This window comes from Cherax quadricarinatus, chromosome 40 (assembly GCF_038502225.1).
Source record: "Cherax quadricarinatus isolate ZL_2023a chromosome 40, ASM3850222v1, whole genome shotgun sequence".
In the NCBI taxonomy this organism is placed as follows: Eukaryota; Metazoa; Arthropoda; class Malacostraca; order Decapoda; family Parastacidae; genus Cherax; species Cherax quadricarinatus.
This window is the reverse complement of record NC_091331.1, coordinates 1,752,591-1,764,724: the sequence shown is the minus strand read 5'-3', so window position 1 is coordinate 1,764,724 and position 12,134 is coordinate 1,752,591. Positions and strand designations below refer to the sequence as shown.

Sequence of the window (12,134 nt, the reverse complement as noted above, 5' to 3'; positions counted from 1 at the left end):
CCAGCATCATGGCAACCCTCCCCAGCTTCATGGCAACCCACTCCAGCATCATGGCAACCCTCTCCAGCTCCATGACAACCCTTCCCAGCTTCATGACAACCCTCCCCAGCTTCATGACAACCCTCCCCAGCTTCATGACAACCCTCCCCAGCTTCATGACAACCCTCTCCAGCTTCATGACAACCCTCTCCAGCTTCATGACAACCCTCTCCAGCTTCATGACAACCCTCTCCAGCTTCATGACAACCCTCCCCAGCTTCATGACAACCCTCTCCAGCTTCATGACAACCCTCTCCAGCTTCATGACAACCCTCTCCAGCATCATGACAACCATCCTCAGCCTCATGACAACCCTCCCCATCTTCATGGCAACCCTCCCCAGCATCATGGCAACCCTCCGCAGCTTCATGGCAACCCTCCCCATTTTCATGGCATCCCTCCCAGCATCATGACAACCTTACAACCTCCATGACAACCCTCCCCAGCATGTCAATCCTCCCCAGCATCATGGCAATCCTCCCCAGCATTATGGCAACCCTCCCCAGCATCACGGCATCCCTTCCCAGTATCATGGCAACCCTCCCCAGCATCATGGCATCCCTTCCCACCATGACAACCCTCCCCATCTTCATGGCAAGCCTCCCCCAGCTTCATGGCATCCCTCTCCAGCATCATGACAACCCTGCCCAGCATCATGGCAACCCTCCCCAGCATCATGGCATTCCTTCCCAGCATCATGGCAGCCCTTCCCAGCATCATGGCAACCTCTCCAGCATCATGGCAACCTCTCCAGCATCATGGCAACCCCTTTCTCCCCTTGCAGGATCGCTATGTCGTTACAATCGTCATATTTGATCTTAAAATTGTAATAAATTATTTTGGTTTGTTGACAGAGACAGTCTTTAATTGGGCGCCGTTTCATTTTAAGCAGAGCCTCACTTAAAACGAAACGTTGTACGTACTCCCCCAATTTGGTTTCACATGTGGTGGTAGTGGGGGGGGAGGGGGTTTTCGCCTCTCCGCTCAGTACCTACGTAACCAAATTCCACCTCCAACACATCTATGATTATACGTGAACAAGCCAGTGACTAAATATGTTCTCTCTTGTTAACTCCTCTACGGGAAGCGAGTCTCACCACACCTCTACCAAACTCATCTTCTCTACTCCCAATGGCTTTATTAAGCCTTTTATTTCAGCCTTATTGTTTTTCCTCAACCTCTCTCCTTCTCAACCCTTCCTTCCTGTCCTCCCTCCCTCAGCTCCTTCCCGCAGCAACGGTTTTGCTTAACACAACGCATACAATTAGTCAACATTTCAAGTTCTTTGGTTGACACGCTTCTGTGTGTGCAAGTGAGCACGAGTCTGGCAACAACACTAGTCACGTGAGAGAGAGAGAGAGAGAGATAGGGGGGGGGGGCGAGAGAGAGACGCAAAACACGACACTGGAACACCTCACGTGACTCCACTGTTGACTATGTTTGTCGTCCTCAGCTGGTTGTGGGTCTAATCAACTGGCCGCAGCTCGTACCTGCCAGTCAACTGTGTGTGAGGATACGAGGCGGGCCGGGAGATGGAGTTCATTACTAGCACGAGTGCATGAGAGTACTTTTGTAGAAGACCCCGATATTCATGAGGAAGCGCTAAACCCTCAGGAGCCATGCATAAATTTTAGTTTCTTGTCGTTCGTATTTTTTTTCTTAAGAAATTTGTCTCTTGGCTCAAGTTTTACCGAATTAATTTTTATCACATTTAAAGCTGAAGGACTCGTACAAGTTTAGAGCTTTAATGTGAATAATAATAACGCAGCTTTAAAGCGGATTACGTGGTCTCTCTCTCTCTCTCTCTCTCTTTCCTTGTCTTTAGCACTCATTTCATCTTTTCTTCTATTTTCTTCTGCCAGTTCCTTTGTCAATGTGCTCTCTTCTTTCGCTTCTTCCATCTCTAGGTTTTCATTTCTTACTCTGTCTCCTCCATCGTTCTTCCTTCCTATATCACCTTCCAGACCTCGTTTCTCCACTCTTATCTGCTTGTCTTAGTCTTCACAGCTCTCTCTCTCTCTCTCTCTCAGTTAATCAGTCTTCCCTTCCTTCTCCATTCTCATTTCCTCCCTCCTTCCATTCATGACTTCATTTCTTCTCATTCTCTGTCTCTCTCACTGTCCCTCTCTTGTTCAACAACAAGAGTTTCCTAAGACATTATTTACTATCTCTTGACAGTGCTGTTTCTCTCTATCGTGTGTGTGTGTGTGTGTGTGTGTGTGTGTGTGTGTGTGTGTGTGTGTGTGTGTGTGTGTGTGTGTGTGTGTGTGTGTGTGTGTGTGTGTGTTTGTTTTAAAGACGCAGAGGTGGGAAGGCGGGATGATGGGGGTAGGAGGGGGCGCCCGGACACAGTTTATGAGACAATCATAGGGTGAGGGGCGTGTTGGTGCTGGCAGGGTATCTGCTAGCTTGGTAGCTAGTGTGTGTATACGCCTGCATTATAACCCACATGTTTGTACTCTCAGCCCATTATACCTCCAGCGTCTCAACACTGGAGGTCTGTGTTTACGGTGAAAAATACTCTCTCAGACCACCTCTCACAGAGGGTAAAGATGACAACTCCATGTTTAACCGGACAAGTAATATTCTTTCTCTCTCTCTCTCTCTCTCTCTCTCTCTCTCTCTCTCTCTTTCCCCACGTCCTTTTAATCCTCTTCATTCACCTCCTCTTGTATTTGCTTCTCCTCCAAAACAGATTACCTTAAATACCTAACCCGTGACAAGTAACAATGTTCTCTGTCTTCACAAAACCGTCAGCCCGTCTACTCTTCCTGCTCTCTTATAGACGGATCATTCGAGCGGTCAAGTGTTTAAATTTTATATATATATATATATATATATATATATATATATATATATATATATATATATATATATATATATATAAATATATATATATATATATATATATATATATATATATATATATATATAAATATATATATATATATAAACACACACTTCTGCTCAGTGGTTCTTTGTATACTAATTTCAGATTATCTTCGTGTTTCCCCTCAGCTCGTTTATCACCTGTACAAGAATGGTATACAGTACCGACAAGATGAAATTAAGACATGTGCAACATCTGGGTATCTTTATATAAGCGTCAGGCGCCTTGCTTCTGCTTCAGAATCTCCACGACTACGGTGCTCCTCGCACCTACTCCTAGGTTGAGGGACTGATTACCTCATCTTCTGTACATAGTTCTACTATCTTCAAGTTATGTCCTGGAATTTGTATTGATAAAGCCACTGGATGGCGAAACGTCTACAATAAAGATACCCAGATGTTGCACATGTGTCTTAATTTCATCGTTTATCACCTGCTTTACATTGCTCTTTTCAATCTCAGGAAGTCTAGTAATTATCCTATCTTTTTCCCCTTCCTTCCTACTCATCCCTTTCATTTCTGCAACACTAATAACTAATTTATCCCAACTATCTATACACCATCTACAACAGTACTATTTCTTCCGTCTTCTAACCACAGTTTTTCTACTCTTTCCCCATTATCTTCTTTTCCCACTTTTCTACGGGTCAGCAGTTCATCAGTGGTTGGTAATTTCCCCTCTTCCTACCTCCCTGCACTCTCCTTACCCTCCCGTGTTTCCCCTCTACGGGTAGTCACAGGTCACATCCCAGGCACACTAGCATTTGTATAAGGCGCCCGCCTGCCCTCTCTGACCCGTGGGAATATCTTCAAGAAGTTTGGCGTTTCTCCCTCTTTCTTTATGATCCTCCCAGCCTCTCCTGTAACGATTTTCTTTTGTTTTCTTCATTTACATCAGGTATGGAGTCACGCAAAAAAGCAAATGGGAAAATAGGAGGGAAAATGGAGCATTTCGAAGGGGAAATTCAATTTGAAAACGCCAGCTTTTCCCCAGTCCGGAATAAATGAGTCATTAGCCAAAGCAACTTCCACAATCACATGACGCCCGAAACGCAATTAGTCAACGTTTTTTCCCTACGGTTTAACGTAACGAGGGTCTTCGTTGTAGATCACTAACAAGTCCGTAATAAAATTTGACGTTATTGGCATGTTAAGGGAGGCGGTGTGTGTGTGTGGTTACTGCCTTCTCCAGACTCTACACCCGGCCGCCACCCACACACCGGAAATGCCAACGCTTACGTTAGCTAATACGTTTTTCTTCCTACTGTTCGTGGGGCGACTGCTGCAAGTTCTTCGGTGTTAAATCAACTGAAAGTAGAAGACCAGGAGTGAATGGAGATTCCTGACTTCTGAAGACTATTTCTCTTCCACTCTTCCCTCTTTATCTCCCCAAACACACGAGCCTACGAGGGGGGTGAATCTGGTTAATGGGCAGGGCCAGGAGCTAAGATTAGACTCCTGCAACCAAAATAGATGAGAAAAAAGGTGAATACATACATACGCACGTACGCACGCACACACGCACACACACACACACACACACACACACACACACACACACACACACACACACACACACACACACACACACACACACACGGCAACTGCAAGAGGTGTGGAAGACAGCAAAGGAGACACGCAGCACTAAACTACAGATCTGTGTCGCTGACATGTATACTACGTGAAGTTGTGGAGATTATATGAAGAGTGGTGGAGCATCCAGAAGGGAGCGGGCTTATACGTAACTACCAGCACGGTTTCAGGAAAGGAAAATCCTGTGTCACAAACCTACTGGAGTTCTTCGACAGGGTAACAGAATGTAATAAAGTTGGTAGAATTACCGACAATATGTAAAGTAAAAGGACACAAGTGCAACTAATGTGACATTTATTGTGGCAACGTTTCGCTCTCCAGGAGCTTTATCAAGCTTGATAAAGCTCCTGGAGAGCGAAACGTTGCCACAATAAATGTCACATTAGTTGCACTTGTGTCCTTTTACTTTACAGGGTAACAGAAGACGAAAGAGAGAGAGAGAGAGAGAGAGAGAGAGAGAGAGAGAGAGAGAGAGAGAGAGAGAGAGAGAGAGAGAGAGAGAGAGAGAGAGAGAGAGAGAGAGAGAGAGAGAGAGAGAGAGAGAGAAATGGGTAGACCATCTTGGACTGTAAGGTTTTCGACATAATGCTACACGAGAGACTGGTTAAAAAGCTAGAGGAGCAGGCAGGAATAGCAGGGAAAGTACTGCAATGGATCAAGGAATACTTGCCAGGAAGGAAACAACGTGTGTGAGTACGTGACAAGGTGTCAGAGTGGGTGTATGTATTGAGTGGAGTTCCACAGAGAGGAATTGACATGCTAGACAGGGATAGAAAGTTTCATGTTATGAGACACAGTAACAAGGGGTCACAACTAGAAGCTGAAAACTCAGTCACAGAGTTGTCAGGAAGTGGAGCAATCTGGGGAGTGATGTAGTGGAGGCAGGATCCATACACAGATCTAAGGAGAGGTATAATAAAGCTCGTGGAACCGGGAGACAGTGGACCTAGTAGGGACCAGTGAAGAGGCAGGGTTAAAGGCTGTGAATCGACCACTGCAACCACAAATAGGCGAGTACAAATAGGTGAATACGCACGCGCGCACGCACACACACACACACACACACACACACACACATACATACATACAATAATAGTTATCGTGGTCAGTGATAAGCACAAAATACATACAAGAACATCCGAGTGAAAATTACAGCAGACACGGAAGCTTAACGATCGTTAGAGTGATGGTTTAAAATACAGATGCAAAGCTTTTCAGCGCCCTCTACATTCATGAGGAAATACTGCCAATAGACCGCTGGCTCTCTTCAGAAGGAAACCGGACAAGTGCCTTCAAAATACTCTCCATAATTCGAGCGATGGTGCTTACGTTGTCATGCCATCAGCTAGCACCAACAGTAACTGATCGGAGCCGAGACTGCTCCCCATGACATATCCAAATACATTCTTCCCTGCCAACACACTTGCCCTCTCCCCATCCTCTTACCCCTCGTGTCTCGTCCCTTTCCTTCCCTATAACCCGTGTTTATCACTTTCCTGTACCGCCTCGTCCCTGTTTTCCCAAGGTTCCTGACTTCCTTTGACCGAGAGAGGCTCCGGACGGGGGGCATTATGGGTCAAGTGGCTCAACAGGTGCCATGGCCACTGACCCTTGTTGACCTTGTTAGTCACGGCCCCTCTCGTCTTCCCAGTCCCCACCTTCAAACACATTACCTATCATTCAACAGGTAGGAGAAAGTTTAAACGGGAGAGCACTTAGGTTAACGTTCATTACGGAAGGGTAGGGAAGTGAACATGTCTGGGTAAGAGGAAGAAAATATCTTGGGTAAGAGAGGCAGAAAGTGTCTTGAGAGAGAGAGAGAGGTATTTGGGGGAGGTAGAAAGTATCTGGGGGAGGAAGGAGATAACAGTATCTGGGGATAGGGGAGCCAGATACTATCTTGGGTGAGAGAGATGAGAAACAATCTCTCACTGACTGTATGAATGTCTCATCATGTCTTCACAATCTGCCTTTATAGTCGCAATGCGATTTTATTACCTTCATGGTGGCGACCTTTCTCACAAGTATTAAATTACATTGCCATACAATTTGATGCATCTGGACTTACTTTCGTCTGGTAATATACGGCTGTGAGTGCCAATCAATCCAGAAACTTTGTCGTAACAGTTCACTTGATGCGTCTATTCACACACATTACAAATGCATTTGTAGCAAGGTGACAGCTGACCACTATAGTTTGCTTGGTCTGAACTGTGCAACATCCAGTGGAAAGCATGTTAGACACGATGAAGCGACTCAAAGAAGCCTTGCCACAGCCCAGAGTTCGGCCGAAAGAGCACCATAGATCTGGTGTGGAACTACGGCTCGCATGTATCTACTCTGACATCTACATCCCATTTTAGTGTCGGTTTGCAGGGCAATGTTGCTGATCACAGTGAAGCATACAAGGTGAAGCATGGCGACTGGGACCATCTGTCTTGCTTGATTCTTATTAGATCAGAGTTTCTTGGATTCTGGAAAAGGTGACACCAGAATCCTCACCAAATTAGGTTTGAGGTTAATTGAAACTATTAAGAGCCAGAGATGCCAGTCTTCTATACCAGGGTCTCAGTGTGGCTAGGCACCAGACCTGCCGAAAAATTTGGTTTTCTCTCTGGCCTTCGAGGACTTAGGTCACTGGTTTTTATAAATAATGTCAGTCCTCTACTTTTTCTTTGACCTTTTCTCCACCCGTTATCTGCCAGTTGTTTTCACTATTACCTCTTTACTCATACCACTATCTATTCCCTTTCCCATATTCATCTTCCCTCTTTCTATCCTATCATCTTTCTTTTCCCTTTTCTTCCTTTCACTGTAATTCCATTTTCACCCTCCCATTACTAACACATACCATCTCGCCTCTTTCTCACTGGTTTCGAAGTCTCTCAGCTCAGCTGACAGATGATGGAAGATGACAGGGATATACGGCTATCATCTAAAACAGGGTAGTAGCAATCTACCAGAATAGGGTAGCAGCAATCATCTAGAACAGGGTAGCAGCAGCTATCCCCTAGAACAGCAGCTGTCATCTAGAACAGGATAGCAGCAATCATCTAGAATAGGGTAGGAGTAACAATCAGCTAGAATAGGGTAGCAGCACATTGCTGACATATCCATTTTAGCTAAATAAGTAATAAAAAAAAAAGCCACAGTAATATCCTCCCCTCACCTCTGAACATAAGAGTGTCACAACCCTGCTTCCCCTCTGTTATACGGCTTCCCTCTGGAGCCGACCCCTTCAGGAGGCGATACTAGGCCGTCTGTGTTTGTTATCCATCCTCCCCTACCTCCCTTCACCCTTTATTTTTTTTATAATCATACCCAAGCGCTGAAGCAGTAAGGGTCATACAGCATCACGCCTTCTCTAGCTTTTTCCCGTCTCTCGTACCTTCTCTCTCGTCTCCATCTTTCGCACACTCCCATCTCCTTTCACCCTCTTTCTCTCCTTCTTCCTCTCTGTCTCTATTTCCCATCTACCACCCTCTTCTACCGTCTCTCTCTCTCTCATTCCCTCTCCTCTCCCCTCCCCGACCTTTTCACCATCTCTTCGTCTCATCCCGTTCTCTCACCCCTCTCATCCCCCAATCAATCTTTCACCATCTGCAGCACCTACGCCATCTCCCATTTTCCCCTCAATCTCGACTCCCTCTTCCCAACCTTTCCACCTATCTTCAACTCTCATACCCTCCCACCCTCATCCAACCTCTCATTCCCCTCCCCACCACACTCCACTAGCAGCACATCAGCTGAGAACTTTGAACATTATGGAAAACAATAATCTCTCATTAATAAGTACAAGTCGTCTGGTGTTTTGCGTCACTTAAGATCCTATACAATATATCTGTCTGGGCTTAGTGTGAATTATTTATTACTGAGTCTAACGAGGCTGTTCTTGCCGTTGCACACAAGTCTTATTCATGTACCTGTCCGTAATTTATATATCATATATATATAACGCAAGATACGGACGCAAGCATGTAGAGCCGTGCTCGGTGGTAGCTACGTCAAGTGCTCGGTGGTAGCTACGTCAAGTGCTCGGTGGTAGCTACGTCAAGTGCTCGGTGGTAGCTACGTCAAGTGCTCGGTGGTAGCTACGTCAAGTGCTCGGTGGTAGCTACGTCAAGTGTTCGGTGGTAGCTACGTCAAGTGTTCGGTGGTAGCTACGTCAAGTGCTCGGTGGTAGCTACGTCAAGTGCTCGGTGGTAGCTACGTCAAGTGCTCGGTGGTAGCTACGTCAAGTGCTCGGTGGTAGCTACGTCAAGTGCTCGGTGGTAGCTACGTCAAGTGCTCGGTGGTAGCTACATCAAGTGCTCGGTGGTAGCTACGTCAAGTGTTCGGTGGTAGCTACGTCAAGTGCTCGGTGGTAGCTACGTCAAGTGCTCGGTGGTAGCTACATCAAGTGCTTGGCTAGTAACTCTGCCAAGGTCTACTCAACAACTGGGTCAACTCGTGTGTGTTTCCTGGTCGTCCAAGTGAAGACACAAACGTCGTCACCAACACGCATGAAACCTTAATTTTCTATACCTGTGTAACAGACACGAAAGGCAGAAGTGATGAGCTGACAGCCTTTGATAAAACCTTTTGTTAATGCAAATACTGAAAGAGATTCCCCCCCCCCACCACACACACACTAAAAATTCAAGATTCTTCCTGAGAAAGATGGGTAATTATGACGCCGAGAGAAAAGTTGGACCATTACAAGGTTTACACTTTCGTGTTATAGTAGACTAAGAAGATGAAAGATTTAAATAGCGCTCTGACGTGAGGGATTACTAGAGTCAGTCAGAAAACGACCATTTTCAGCGTCAAAAAGACTCGCCTAACCTTTCTCCAGGTCCCTACAGGCTCCCTGGCAGGATATCGAAGCAGCAGCACTCCGCCAGTTGATTATAATTATGGGGAGCACTAAACCCATAGGATTATACAGCTCGTGTGGGGAGGATGGAAGGTATTCAGGCTCAATTCAGGGAACAGGAGCACAGATCCAATTCCCTAGATCAAGAGCCCCTCACTTTGAGGGGTCCGCAAGTTGAACACAGAGAGGAGCAGGAGAACCTTCAAGCAGGTAGGTAAGGGTGAGGTATGTGCAGATGAATTAGCGCCTAGTGCTTTTTTATATAATAAATAGTGCTCATCCGAGCCTCACAACTCTCTCAAAGACTCGACTCCTGTTGGAGGAAGGGAAAAAAAAATTCCCAGTCCTGTGGAACTGTGTTTAACTTCCTACATCATCTGTAAGGCCCACCAATCCTGCCACTTCCCAAATATATATCTACCTACGAGGCCCGTGAAGCCTTTGTGAGGCTTTAGTCTGATAGAGAACAAGCTTGTTACAGCAACCTCCATCTCAGCATCCTCCAGTTTATTACCCAGGATCCCGACGTGTCCCTGGTGCCAACAATTCTGTGTTCTTGTGTAGGGCTTAATACACCTGGATTTTGTGGACCACAAGATGGACAGAAACTTAAGGGTGGAGGAAGACCCCAAAACATTTTGTGTGAGTCAGGAGGAACGCAGAGACCACGTCGTGTGAGGCTGCGTGAGGACTGCTAACTCTGTCTTACGCTCGTTCATCTCTTCCCAGGTATTATTCTAATTACCTGCGAGTAATTTGTCTTCCATTGATTCTTGTTATTTTCCTCAATAAATTATGAAGTACATTACATAGTTACAGCAATACCTACCTCTGTCTTCACTTAGTATTTATTTAAGATTCACAAGTAGTTTGCTCTAATATATATATATATATATATATATATATATATATTATATATTCATTTATGTTAATAAAAATGAATAATTTTGTACCAAAAGAACCTTAGGAAACTTACCTAACCTTATTATAACAAGCGCAATTTAATTTAGCCTAATCCAACTAAATATATTTTATACAAGTTTACAATAATTTAATAATAAACAAACACAATGAAATATATATTTTTTTCGTTAGGTTCAGAATGATTTTTGCGAAATTATTGCATACACAAATTTTCGCTTGCCCTATTCGGCACGATATATATATATATATATATATATATATATATATATATATATATATATATATATATATATATATATATATATATATATATATATATATAATCATGAATTTATTAGCAGTGATGGGTGGCTGGACTGGGGAGGGAAGGACTTAAGATATGATGAAACAGCTCCAACAACAGCCCCAACAGCAGCACCAACAGCAGCAGCACCAACAGCACCAACAGCAGCAGCACCAACAGCAGTAGCACCAACAGCACCAGCACCAGTACTACAATTATTATCAACTTACCTCTGCTCTGCTCTGCCATGTCACCACCACCACCACTGGTGCACCTACACTTGTCCACGTCATCCAAATGACAGCAGTTAGCCGTGCCTGGGGTGTGTTGGGGGGGAGGGAGGGTAAGGTGGAGGGTGATATTGGAGGGAGGGGAGGTGCTGTAGGGTGGAGGAAAACTCCCCACATGGTGTGACAAGAAACAATGAGCATGAAATAGAGTGACGTATCCATCGACGTCATCACTCTGGTGGAGGCTGGTATTTACACGCAATTAGGAATTGTAACTGTTGTCAAAAGGCACTAAGCACACTGCTGCCAAGTGCGCCACTTTGTCTAGGGTCACGCTACCTTGTTCACCAACCCCTTACCCCCGTTGCTTGGTGGCAGCACGTTCAGCTCACAACCCAAAGACCCGTGTTTAATCTTGGGTTAGTAGAGGCATACAGGTCAAGCAGGTGTTTCCTGACACCTGCTGGACCTGTTTTCCCTAGGAGTGAATAGGAAACAAACCCCACCCGTTGTATGGTTTGTTTGCAATCGTGTCATTACGATTTCGTGAGTCGAGTGAATAGGACCCTGGGTGTCAGCTCGGGCCAGGAGGTAGTATAGCGTAGTTATGGCTACTGCCTAAAACAAGCCGATGCAAAAAAATCAGTTGTTAGGCTGCAAATTCATCATTGTAAAAAATGAGATAGTCTGGTTGTAAATGAGGGCTGGTTCAGGGTGAGGGCTGGTTCAAGGTGAGGGCTGGTTCAAGGTGAGGGCTGGTTCAGAGTGAGGGCTGGTTCAAGGTGAGGGCTGGTTCAGGGTGAGGGCTAGTTCAGGGTGAGGGCTGGTTCAGAGTGAGGGCTGGTCCCAGGTGAGGGCTGGTTCCGGGTGAGGGATAGTTCTGAGTAAGACTAAAGTTTACTCAGCTTGCACATTAACCACTGTTCAATCCACTTTCATAATTCCCTTCCTGTAGCAATGACAGCAAGGGTCATGCCTCCAATTACCTAGTGAAGAATCTGATGAAAAGGTTAAGCTGATATTTTCTCAAGGTGATGGAGAAGCAGAGAGAGAGAGAAGAAGAAGAAGAAGAAGAAGAAGACGAAAGATACCAACTGCTGTGACGCACTCACGTAAACAGCGACAGCAGACGTCAACAGACAAGACTAAGAGAGATACAGGTGACACGTAAGGCAGCTCACAGAGAAGGTAAAATAGAATCCCTTGGTCATAAACACCTGTGTTCTTGAGCACATGTTTAGGGTGTCGGGTGGTCGTGGACAATACCTGCAGCAGCACCCACGGCCGCCCCGACAAAGTCCCTTCCACATATCACTCTCTG

At 45.4% G+C, this 12,134-nt stretch overlaps 1 long non-coding RNA gene across 1 annotated transcript in view; it reads right to left on the bottom strand.

The window, feature by feature from the left end:
- LOC128687352 (uncharacterized) overlaps positions 1-10,947 on the bottom strand; it is a 56,136-nt gene extending 45,189 nt beyond the window's left edge. The window contains exon 1 of the long non-coding RNA XR_008406814.2: positions 10,814-10,947. This is a non-coding gene — a long non-coding RNA (uncharacterized lncRNA). The remainder of the gene's footprint in view (positions 1-10,813) is intronic.
- Positions 10,948-12,134: the final 1,187 nt, after the last annotated feature.